We start from the raw sequence: 12,292 nt of genomic DNA, 5'->3' as shown, positions 1-12,292 counted from the left end.
AGTTATCTACATATCTACATAAATGACTTATTCTTTAAATGATTAAATGACATTACACCTCATGTAGCTCTGCATTATTCTATGGTCACAATGGGATTAGTCTCTGTCACTGGTGTTACCAGATTTCTTTTTGTTATAAGATCATTTTAAAAATGAAATCCCAGAAACTTATTTCATTTTTGTATGTTAGCCATGCAGTGTAATCTGTCTTTCACATAAAGTTTCATGTTATATTATGTTTAATTGCTAATTATTAAGTGCTAAGTCATTGGTGTTACAGTTGAGTCAGTGGAGTAACCAACCTAAAACTTGTTATTTTTTCCTTTTAATCAGTCTAAATGTAAGAAATAACTTTTTATTACCTAAATTTACTCCTTGAAAAAAATCATAAACTATGTTATTTTGATTTATACACACATGGCACTACATTTACAGCATAGTTTAGGTGCGTCTATTAATTTTTGTCTCATGTCAATGTCCAAATATGATTGAAAACTTGATTTTCATCACTGGACAATGATACTTTTGGACTTATCAGTAAACTTGAATAATTCTAGTAAATGTTTATCATACCTTGCATTCATAAGTTTTTCACTTGGTTCTATACAACAAAATTTTATAAGGTAACACCAATGACAGAAAAACACAATTTGATAATTTTTCCGAGAACATTCTGAAAAAAATAGCTTCCCTACTGTTTGCTAAATGTTGTTTTCCCAAAATATTGTGCAGCATTATCAATTTAAGTACAAAAAAGAAACGGAAATATTTAATTGTATCTCCAATTTTCATATAAACCATTTAGCTGCTTTTTTTAATATTGACCCATACATGTCAGTGCTCGGGTGTGTACTGGGTAGTCATACATATAAGTATATTGATTTTTATAAATCAATCTGTAGACAATATAAAATTGCAAGCCTTAACCCAAAGTGCTTTTTCAAATAAACAAGGTTTTCATAAATTTATTGTATAAAATCATGCAAACATCACAAAATAAGTATATTGATTTTTAAAATCAATCTGTAGACAATATAAAATTGCAAAAGAAACAAGGTTTTCATAAATTTATTGTGTAATGTCATGCAAACATCAAGAAAAAAAAAAAAAAAAAAACATCGCGTGCAGTATTTTTGAACATAAGAAAGGGAAAAAAAATAGTTGTATGTCTTCTACATTAACAAGAAATGTAAACAATTATATCTTATACAGTATATTTTCATGATCGAGATTTGATTGGAAAAAAGTGATAAGACTACAAAAAAGTTTTACGAACACAGATTCATATCAAATTCTACATTGTAGTACATACCCGGGGTTTAGTATTTAAATAATAATTATAATTCGATTCATCTAATCAAAGAAAACGAGCATTTAAAAAGGTAGCAGTTTAAGATCAAGTGAGGGTCAAACGGTCCCCAATTAGCAACTAGGTCTTAACCGTCACAATATTACTTGTATAGTTCTGGGAATTTAGCTTACTCTTCCTGCATTTTGGAGAGGAATGGCAATTTCTTCTATTACCATTACTAGTACAGTAGTGGTCGAAGGAGAAACATCAGGGGTATTGTACAACAAGATGTTCGAGAGGTAGTGCATCTGCGCCATGGCAGAGGTCCCGGATCAACATATTGCCGTCCAACAGCACTCAGTATCCCTGGCATTAAATGCAAAGATGGAGGTGCAGGTGTTAATCAGTTACGAACTTAAAAAAAATAAAATGAGCTTTTAGAAATTTTGAAATCATAAAATTTTACTTAAATCAACAGCATCAAACATACGAATTTTCAACACTTCATTCTACTATTCAAATATCTGAATGACCCAGGGAATTACAAAAAGCATCAAAGTCAGGATTTTTAAATAGCAACGTTAAGGTTGTACTCCTCTGTGGCTCTGAGACATGGAGGATGACTGTCAACACAACAAACAGGATCCAGACATTCATCAACTCTTGTCGGAGACGCATCCTCCAGATTAGATGGCCCGACAAAATAAGTAACACCAATCTGTGGCAAAGAACAAACCAAGCCCCTATAGAAGAAGAAATAATGCAGAGAAGGTGGAGGTGGATAGGGCATACTCTACGCAAGGCCTGCAAGAATATCACAAGGCAAGTCCTACCCCACCCCCACCCCAAAGTAAACGTAGGAGAGGCAGGCCATAGAACAGCTGGCGGAGAAATTTGGAAGCAGACGTCAAAAGACTGGGCAAGAACTGGAAAGAGATAAAGAACATCGCTCAGGATAGAGGGGCCTGGAGGAATCTTGTCAGCGGCCTGTGCCCCAAAAGGGGTAACAAGCAGAAGTCAATCTCTACCCAGAGTTATCGTTTCTATTTCAATGTCTAAAAAGTTGTACGGAGAGCGGAGGAAAGTGTTTTTTTTCCAAACGTTGATTAAAATGGCCCACAAGAAGATTAACACATTTACATTTCTGTATATGCGTCAATGCTGCAAGTCTATAAAATCTAAACCATGTTGATATTTATCGGCAATGCGTTTAAATTTTCCACGTTCGCAACTGATATCCAGCTGAGAAATTCTCTTGTAGGAATGGTGAAAAAGCGATGTCTGTTTCTAATTCTCATAAATAATTTTTCATTTCAGATTTAAAACAAGAATATAGAAGTGATACATTTTTAGCTCACCTGAGCCGAAGGCTCAAGTGAGCTTTTCTGATCCAAATTTGTCCGTTGTCTGTCGTTGTCATTGTAAACTTTTCACATTTTCATCTTCTTCTCAGGAACCACTGGGCCAATTTTAACCAAACTTGCCACAAAGTTTCCTTTGGTAAAGGGGATTCAAGTTTGTTCAAATGAAAGGCCAAGCCCATTTCCAAGGGGAGATAATAATGAATTAATGAAAAATGAATGGCATCTTCTAAAAATCTTCTTCTCCAGAACCATTGGGCCAGGAAAGATGAAACTCATGTGGAAACATCCTCAGAAGTGTAAATTTAAGTTTCTTCAAATCATGACGCCCGGGGGTAGGGCAGGGCCAAAATGGCAGACCAAAGTTTTACATAGAAATATATAGGAAAATTCTTTAAAAATCTTCTTCTCAAGAATAACAAAGCCATAATTCTTCATATTTATATGGAAGCATGCTCAGGTAGTGTAGATTCAAGTTTGTTCAAATCATAACCCCCTTGAGGTAGGGCGGGGCCAAAATGGCTGACCAAAGTTTTACATAGAAATATATAGAAAAATTCTTTAAAAATCTTCTTCTCAAGAACCACTGTACCAGAATTTATCATATTTATATGGAAGCATCCTCAGGTAGTGTATATTCAAGTTTGTTCAAATCATGACCCCCAGGGGAAGGGCGGGGCCAAAATAGCCGACCAAAGTTTTACATAGAAATATATAGGAAAATTCTTTAAAAATCTTCTCCAAGAATCACAAAGCCATAATTCTTCCATATTTATATGGAAGCATGTTCAGGTAGTGTAGATTCAAGTTTGTTCAAATCATGACCCCCGGGGATAAGGCGGGGCCAAAATGGCCGACCAAGTTTTACATAGAAATATATAGGAAAATTCTTTAAATATCTCAAGAATGACAAAGCCATAATTCATCACATATATATGGAAGCATGTTCAGGTAGTGTAGATTCAAGTTTGTTCAAATCATTACCCCCGGGGGTAGGGCGTGGCCAAAATGGCCGACCAAAGTTTTAAATAGAAATATAGGAAAATTATTTAAAAATCATTTTCTAAAAAATAGCAAATCCATGATTGGCCATGGGACTACTTTTGGATTTAAACTTTACAATAAAAAGCCATTTTCTACTTCTTCCTACCCTTAGTGCTCAGGTGAGCGATGTGGCCCATGGGCCTCTTCCGCCAAACCATGCAGCCGAAGAGAAGGCTCAAGTGAGCTTTTCTGATCACATTTTGTCCGTCGTCCGTCCGTCTGTAAACTTTTCACATTTTCGACTTCTTCTCAAGAACAATGGGCCAATTTTGAACCAAACTTGGTACAAGGCGTATTTGGGTGGAGGGAGTTTAAATTGTTGAAATGAAGGGCCAAGTCCCCTTACAAAGGGAGATGATGAAAAGAAAAATAAGTGGTGGCTTCAAAAAATTTATTTATAAAAGAACCACTCCACCCGAAAGCTGAAAACTTCTGGAAGCATTCCCTCCAATAATGTTCATATTAAATTGTTAAAATCATGACCCCTGGGGTTAGGGCGGGGCCACAATAGGGAATCCAATTTTTACATAGAAATCTATGGAACAAATCTTTAAAATCTATTTATCTAAAAACCACTGGGCAAGAAAGCTGAAACTTATGTGGAAGCATTCATTGGATAGTGTAGATATTAAATTGTTAAAATCATGACCCCCGAGGGTAGGGCGGGGCCACAAACGGCCGACCAAAGTTTGCATAGGAAAATATAGGAAAATTCTTTAAAAATCTTCTTCTCAAGAATCACTGGGCCAGGAAAAGCTGAAACTTATGAGGAGTGTAGATTTTAAATTGTTAAAATCATAACCCTGGGGTAGGGCAGGGCACAATAGGGAATCCAAGTTTTATATAGAAATATATAAGAAAAAGCTTTAAAAATCTTCTCAAGAACCACTGGGCCAGTGGAGCTGAAACTTATATGGAAGCATACTGGGGTAGTGTAGATTCTAAATTGTTAAAGTCATGACCCCCGGGGGTAGGGCGGGGCCACAATAGGGAATCCAAGTTTTACATATAAATATATAGAACAAATCTTTAAAAATCTTCTTCTCAAGAATCACTGGGCCAGGAAAGCTGAAACTTATGTGGAAGCATCCTTGGGTAGTGTAGATTCTAAAGTTTTAAAATAAAAAAGGGAAGGGGGTTGTTGGGCATGATAGGTATAATAGCAAGAGGGGGAATCTGGTAAAGATCTGCATCACCCAAGTTACTCAGGTGAGCGATGTGGCCCATGGGCCTCTTGTTTTTAGGTCACCTGAGTAAACTCAGGTGACCTATTGCTATCCGTTTCCGTCCGTCGTCGTGCGTCGTGTGTTAACATTTGAACATTTTCAGCTTCTTCTCTGCAACCACTGAACCAATTTCAGCCAAATTTGGCACAAAGCATCTATGGGTGAAGGGGAACAAAAATTGTGAATTTCATGATCCCTGCCCCCCTGGGGCCTGAGGGGTGGGGCCAAAACCACTAAAAATAATGCAATCTTTAAAAATCTTCTTCTTTACTCCTGGACATCAAGCAGTCAAACTATTTGCATGATTGTAATCAGCATTGAGTCCTCTACCAAAATTGTGAAATTGATGGCCCTGGGGTTAGGGGTTCTAGTGCTAGGGCGGGGCTAAATAAGTAGGTAGTGAAAATGCATTATTTCTTTGAAAATCTTCTTCTCTGCTCCTAGGTATAAGATAAGCAAACTAAGTACATAGTTATGATGAGCAAGAGTGCCTCTACCAAAATTGTGAATTTTATGGCCCCGGGGTCAAGGGTTCTAGTGTTTGGGTTGGGGGCTCTATTGATTATATAGTGAAAATACATGAATTCTTTGAAAATCTTCTTCTCTGCTCCTAGGTATTAAATAAACTAACTAAGATTATAGTTATGTTGAGAAAGAGTGCCTCTACCAAAATTGTGAATTTTATGGCCCCAGGGTCAAGGGTTCTGGTGTTTGGGTTGGGGGGCTCTATTGATTATATAGTGAAAATACACGAATTCTTTGAAAATCTTCTTCTCTGCTCCTAGGTATTAAATAAAGTAACTGAGTGCATAGTTATGATGAGTAAGAGTGCCTCTACTAAAATTGTGAATTTTATGGCCCCAGGGTCAAGGGTTCTTGTGTTGGGGAGGGGGGGGCTCTATTGATTATATAGTGAAAATACATGAATTCTTTGAAAATCTTCTTCTCTGCTCCTTGGTATCAAATAAACTGACTACATGTAATTGCATAGTTATGATAAGCAAGAGTGCCTCTAGCAAAATTGTGAATTTTATGGCCCCAGGGTCAAGGGCTCTAGAGGTGGGGGGAGGCTCTATTGATTATATAGTGAAAATACAAAAATTCTTTGAAAATCTTCTTCTCTTCTCCTAGGTATTCAATAAACTAATGAAGTGCATAGTTATGATGAGAAAGAGTGCCTCTATCAAAATTGAATTTTATGGCCCCAGAGTCAGGGATTGTGGTGTTGGGGGGGGGGGGGGGGGGCTCGATTGATTATATATTGAAAATACATGAATTGTTTGAAAATCTTCTTCTCTGCTCCTAGGTATTAAATAAACTTACTAAGTGCATAGTAATGATGAGCAAGAGTGCCTCAACAAAAATTGTGAATTTTATGGTCCCAGGGTCAAGGGTTTTGGTGTTAGGCCGGGGTTCTATTGATTATATAGTGAAAATTCATTAAATTTTCTTCTGTTTCTGGGTATGAAGTAGATGAACTACCTATAGTTATGATGAGCAAGGGCCCTAATCTTGCAGAATTGTGTATTTCAAGGCCCCAGGGTCAGGGGTTGGATGGGGGGGGGCTCTGCTTATATACTGAAAATGAATTTATTGTTTGAAATCTGCTCCTTTGTATTAATAAAACATTTATTTATTTTTTTGATTGGCAATTTTAAAGGTGCCTTTTAAAATTTGCATTGTTTGGACCTAGGGTCAGGGGTTTATGTCACCGTGTAAGGGGCACTACTGATTACGGTATTGCTGAATTTTACTGATTACTTGGAGTGCCTTTTTGTTCCCCTACCCTGCGTATGGGTATTCAGTTACCAAGCTAAGCAACTGTTAAGTGTATTGTTATGATGATCAATGGTACCTCTTTCAAAATTGTGAATGTCATATAGCATCTGGCTTAAAACATGAATCAAATTCAATACACTGTAACTGGAAAGTTGTTGCATAATGCTCAGGTAACCTATAAGGTCCGTGGGCCTTTTGTTTCTTCTACTTCCTAGACGCCAACTTTGAGGCCTCATATTTCACTCATTTCTCAACGGATTTTGCTCAAATTTTCAGAGGTTATAGACGTTTATAAACTCTATCAGAATGATGACTAAAATTTCATAAAGTCACCTCAGGTTTTGAGTTATTCCCCTTTAAAAGAAAAATCATAGGCTTTCGTTTCCGGATAAAGGCTCAGAGACTACAAAAGCTGGAGCAGAAATTTTACTTGTTTTAGATAACAGAAGGATTGAAGTTGTGCACACGCAGTACTGTTAAGGCTACCCAGAGCTTATTATGCATTTAAAACGTAACACTTTTTTGCAAAGTTGATTTTTAGTTTTATTTTTAAGTTATGTACTTCAGTGCGCCAAATTCATACAGAGGATCCCTAAGGCTATATATAAACATATTTGTTACGATGTCACACGACCTTGTTGATCACGTGACGGTCATTTCTTCTTTTTTGAAATATTTCATATAAATCGCTTCGGCGCAGGTTGTTAACACAATTATTATTTACATTTATCACATAAATAAACTCGTTGCATCCTTGTGAAACCGAAATGTGCTTGGGAAAAGTTATACTATTTCTTTGAAACAATTTATTTCAGATTAACTTCAACTTACCGACAAATCTGAGGGTATTTTCCACCGAATATCGTCAACTGTTTTAAAACAAAGCCACCATAAATATTTCCCAAGCAAGATTCAGTTAGAGGGGAAACTCTTTTACATAATTCCATAAAAGATGTTAAATAAATCTTCATAAACAACCTGCGCCAGGCTCTTTTACACACATATTTTGAAATGTGCCTTTGTCCACGGGTATAAAAAAGGGTAAATGTCAAACGTATATTTTCGTACGGAGTTTGAACACGCTGACTCTTAAAAAAGAGTAACAAAGCAAGGTTATATATATATATATATATATATATATATATATATATATATATATCGGATATATTACAGTTAAAAAAGTGATAAAAACACGTTTATTTTAAACAAGAATTATGCAACTTTATATGCAGATTGAAATAAAGGTGTAAAGTTTATGACATTTTCCCCATCATTACAGCTCAAGTTTGCAGTGACTTGACGTCATTTTCAATTATGATCATGACGTCATACATTTGTAGTTCAGAGAAGTTCATGCACAGAGTACACTACAATATTCTCTGGGAAACCTTATCGTACCTGGTCATCGGTTTTTGTTTTTCGAATTCTGCATTCAAAATGGCGCTATATAGGGTTCAAAAATAAGAACGCCTAAAAGAGCGAAAATTTACAAATATTTTCCTTTTTACCTTGAAAACTAAAAATATTTTGTTAAGACATGTTGAATAAAAGTTGTGCATAATTTCAAGCGCTTTCATTTGGTTTCATTTAAAAGGGGCTGGTCCGTAAAATTAGGGATCTAGGGCCCTTGAAAGTTTTTGTTTGATATCTCAAAAAGTATTGATAATTTATTATACGTCAAATAAGCAAAGTTGTTCAAAATGTCAAGCTTTATCTATTGAGGTTGTCAAAATACGTCCGGGTACGTCACTTCCTGTCAAACCGGAAGTAGTCAAAAATTGCATATTTTTGTCGTTCTTGACAGGTTTTTGGATATTATATGTCACTTCAAGCTTAAATCTTAATTTTCCGTCCGTTGACGGTATTTCCGGTCAAACCGGCAGTTGCCAAAAATGGCTTGATTTTGCATAAATGTACATAGATTTGGAGGATTAAACCATTTTTAAACTTCATTACTCTTTTTTTTTTCAAATGAAAGTAACTTCCGGTCAAACAGGACGGAAGACCTACTCGTTGCTTTGCAAAGAGCTCGGCTCTAGTTTCTTGCTCTGCTTCTTCTATAGATGTAGAGGCCAGAACATCAATAGAAACCTCACTGCAGGAAAATTCACCCTCATTAATGAATATTTGCTCTAATATTTCCCAATCTTCAGTTTCCATCTCTCCTGATTCCTCCAAATGGCAATTAAAGTTATAGTTTAGGTTAAAGTCTCCCATTCTTGATTGTTTACAAATTAGCAGACGCCACATGCCATATTACATCAATAAAAATGCCCCCATATAATAGTTCTTTTTATTTTTGTGACATTTATGATTTATTTAAGACATGTCCAAAATAAAAAAAAACAAATTAATTAAATAAAGTATTTATTGTTTTAAGATTTTTGTAAGACTTCTGTTAGATTTCTTACAAAGCAGCTGCTGTATGATTTCATGGATGTAAAAAAGTAGTTCCGGGTGTGGTTGTCAATGGGGCGTGTCCCCATACCAAGTAATTTTATACAAAATATTATATGTTCCTCTGAATGATTCAGCCAATGAAATTGCTCGATACAAATGAACTTAAATTATTTAGCTATACATGTACAGCTAAATTTACCTATATAGCTTTATTTAAGTGATGAAGCTTATTTCAACTTATGTTATCCGATATAACATAACTTGGGACAGTTTACGCTTTATAAACCGCGAAACGTTAAATAAGAAAGCGTTAACTGCCCTAAGTTTTGTTATATCGGAAAGCATAAGTTGAAATAATAAGCTTCATTTCTTATAATTTAATTTCAGTGTAGAAAATAAACAATATTTCCTCCGGAAAAAGGCTTCAAATTCAGCATTATTTTAAAAATAACGTCAAGCGCAGTAATACGTTTTTGACGTAACTCATTGTGACGTAGGCAAGTTATGTTATCAAAAATATTATATGTTCCTATGAATGATTCATCAAATGAAACTGCTTGATAAAAGTAAAATTAAATTATTTACCTATATAATATAGCTTTATTTAGCTATTTTAGAATAAGTTTCTGTTTTATGAAAAGCAGACAAAAAGTCACATGAAAATTATGGCTGCTATTCTTTTAAAGCGGCATTGTGAGTCAAAATCATATCGTAATTCTACGATATCTGTAGCATACAGAGAAAGACTTATAAAATTATGAGTATTTAGCGAATATATGACAATATAACTGCAAGAATTGAATTTGACTACAAAATATAAGTGCCGGAAAAATAAAGGTTGTATCTACCGTTTCGTTGTTTCTGTTATGTCAAGGTCACGCAACTCTTATTTTTAGCTCAAACTTGTAAACAACATTCAACTGGAGCATGCAAAGGTGAGAAATATGTTCTAACAACTTTTTTAAAAGAGTAAATCAAATATTTTTTGGTCTTCTTGCATTCATTCGTGGATAACTGAGACCATGGTAACTATGGAAACTTATTCAACACTTTTCTGCGCACGCGTACAAAAGGGAGGAAGAAGTACCAGGGTGTTTTGCAATATTTTCGTTCTGGGGCAGACAGAAATGATTTTTATTTTTATTTTTCCCCATAAAAATACAATTTTTAGGTTCTGAAACATGTAATTTTCTGAAACTGAATACTTTTAGGAATTGAACAAAATTTACAGAAGTCATACAAAAATTCTACATTTGTCAATTTTCCCCTTTGTGCGTCACAGTGCCGCTTTAATAAGTTTGATAAAAACAACCTAAGACATAAATCTATAGTTGCCTATCATTGCCTCTTTTAAACACTTTTTACCCCAAAAATGCATCTCTTGTTGTTTGGATAGCTGCCCCTCGCTGGAAGTGCGATGATCGTGGCATGACTAAGTGTGATTGCCTTGCATTGTGCTGAATTATAACCAATCAATTTTTGTTGTTTACCAAAACTGACTTTTTTTGTTTTTTTTCCATAAATCAGAAAATTACTCTGAAATAGCTAACTTAAGCTATATTATAAAGGTAAGTAAATTTAATTATACAGTATATTAGGTAGATTTAGCTACATAGCTAAATATAGTGTTTTTCTAGACCTGTAAAGTTTCAAGTTGGGTAGGAAATATTAACTAATTGTGCAATGCTTCCATTAAATTCGTCGATTTTTCACTTAATGATAGATATATGATAGAAGTTTTAGACTTATTGAAAAAACAAGAGGCCCACAGGCCTTATAGGTCACCTGAGTATCATGTAACAACTTTCCAGCGATTGTATATGGTTCAAGATTTAATCCAAAAGCCATGAAATTCACAAATTTTAAAAGAGGCACCATTGCTTATAAAAAGGCAGATTTCAAAGCATTAAATTATTTTCATTTAAAGTACCCCCACGGTACCCCTGACCCAGTGGCCCTGAATTTATCAATTTTGAAAGAGGCCCCTCTCTTCAATATAAGGCAAGCATTTTTTTTTATTGTTTAGGTTTAGTTATGAACATGAGAATAAAAAAGTCCCGAAGGAGAAGGGAATAAAAAAAATTGATAAATCAATTGTTATTCTTTTTATGCTATTCTAATAGGCTCCTTACCACTGGACACATAATGCTTAGAAATAGGAAAGTAGAACATTTAATTGCTTATTTCCTCATCTGCCAGTTTGGGCCAGTCATAAATTTTGTGATGTTGGTCAAAATATATTTTAAAAATCAAATCTTTAAAAGTCTTTCAAAATATCTTCATTTTTAAATATGTGTTAGGTGAATGTAGACATTGTTCTTAAATTTACTTGATGCCTTAAATTATAATTCCTATCATAAAACAGACATGGAGTATTGGGGACTTTTCAATTTAGGGTAAAATAATTTCTCTGGCTGATACAAATGATACTACATGCCTGAATATATTTGTATATTCTTGCCTTTTAATAGTTGAATTCTTTTTTATTTCTTCGGGTTATTGTTTATTTCTTCTTCAAATGGACTTATCTTCTCCCATAGTTTTATTCATTACATCTGATGAACAAGCAACCCTTATCTGAAGAATGATGCTTACACTGTAAGCTATAACAGAGACCTAAACAATGTCACTAGCAATAGCTACGAGGGCAGTTTTAAACCTGTGGGAGGAAAATAATTTACAGACAGATACTTTTGAAACGAATACAAAACTATCTCACCAGCATGTCATTGTGCAACAAAGTCGTCAGCATTTTATTTTTCGTTTGAATGGCATTCGTATCGATGAATTTTACACTAAACCAAGCTCTATTTCTCAGATCTACCTTTATTTACCCGCCGTTTCAGGTCTAAAAAAGGACGTACGAGTTCTTAAATTTGAAATCTCGATCGCGACTCATATTTGACATCGGAAAGAAAAAAATTATTTTTTTTTCTGAAAATTCAAAACCTTGAGCGGAGGCATTGTACAACTGAAAATAAAATAAATCCTGGCCTTAAATATGTAATTAGATAATTAGCATATTAACCAGGAGCAAAGGATAAGATGTTTAAAGAATTCATGTAATTCACTGTATAATCATTAGAGCCCCACCTTAAAACAAGAACCTCTGACCCTGGGGCTATAAAATTAAGAATTTTGGTAGAGGCACTCTTGCTCATCATATCTATGTACTTAGTTAGTTTATTTAA

The sequence above is a fragment of the Saccostrea cucullata genome, unplaced genomic scaffold (genome assembly GCF_032062105.1).
Source record: "Saccostrea cucullata isolate Sc308-1 unplaced genomic scaffold, CSIRO_AGI_Scuc_v1 ctg5670, whole genome shotgun sequence".
NCBI classification, from domain to species: domain Eukaryota; kingdom Metazoa; phylum Mollusca; class Bivalvia; order Ostreida; family Ostreidae; genus Saccostrea; species Saccostrea cuccullata.
Note: the sequence above shows the minus strand (reverse complement) of the source record.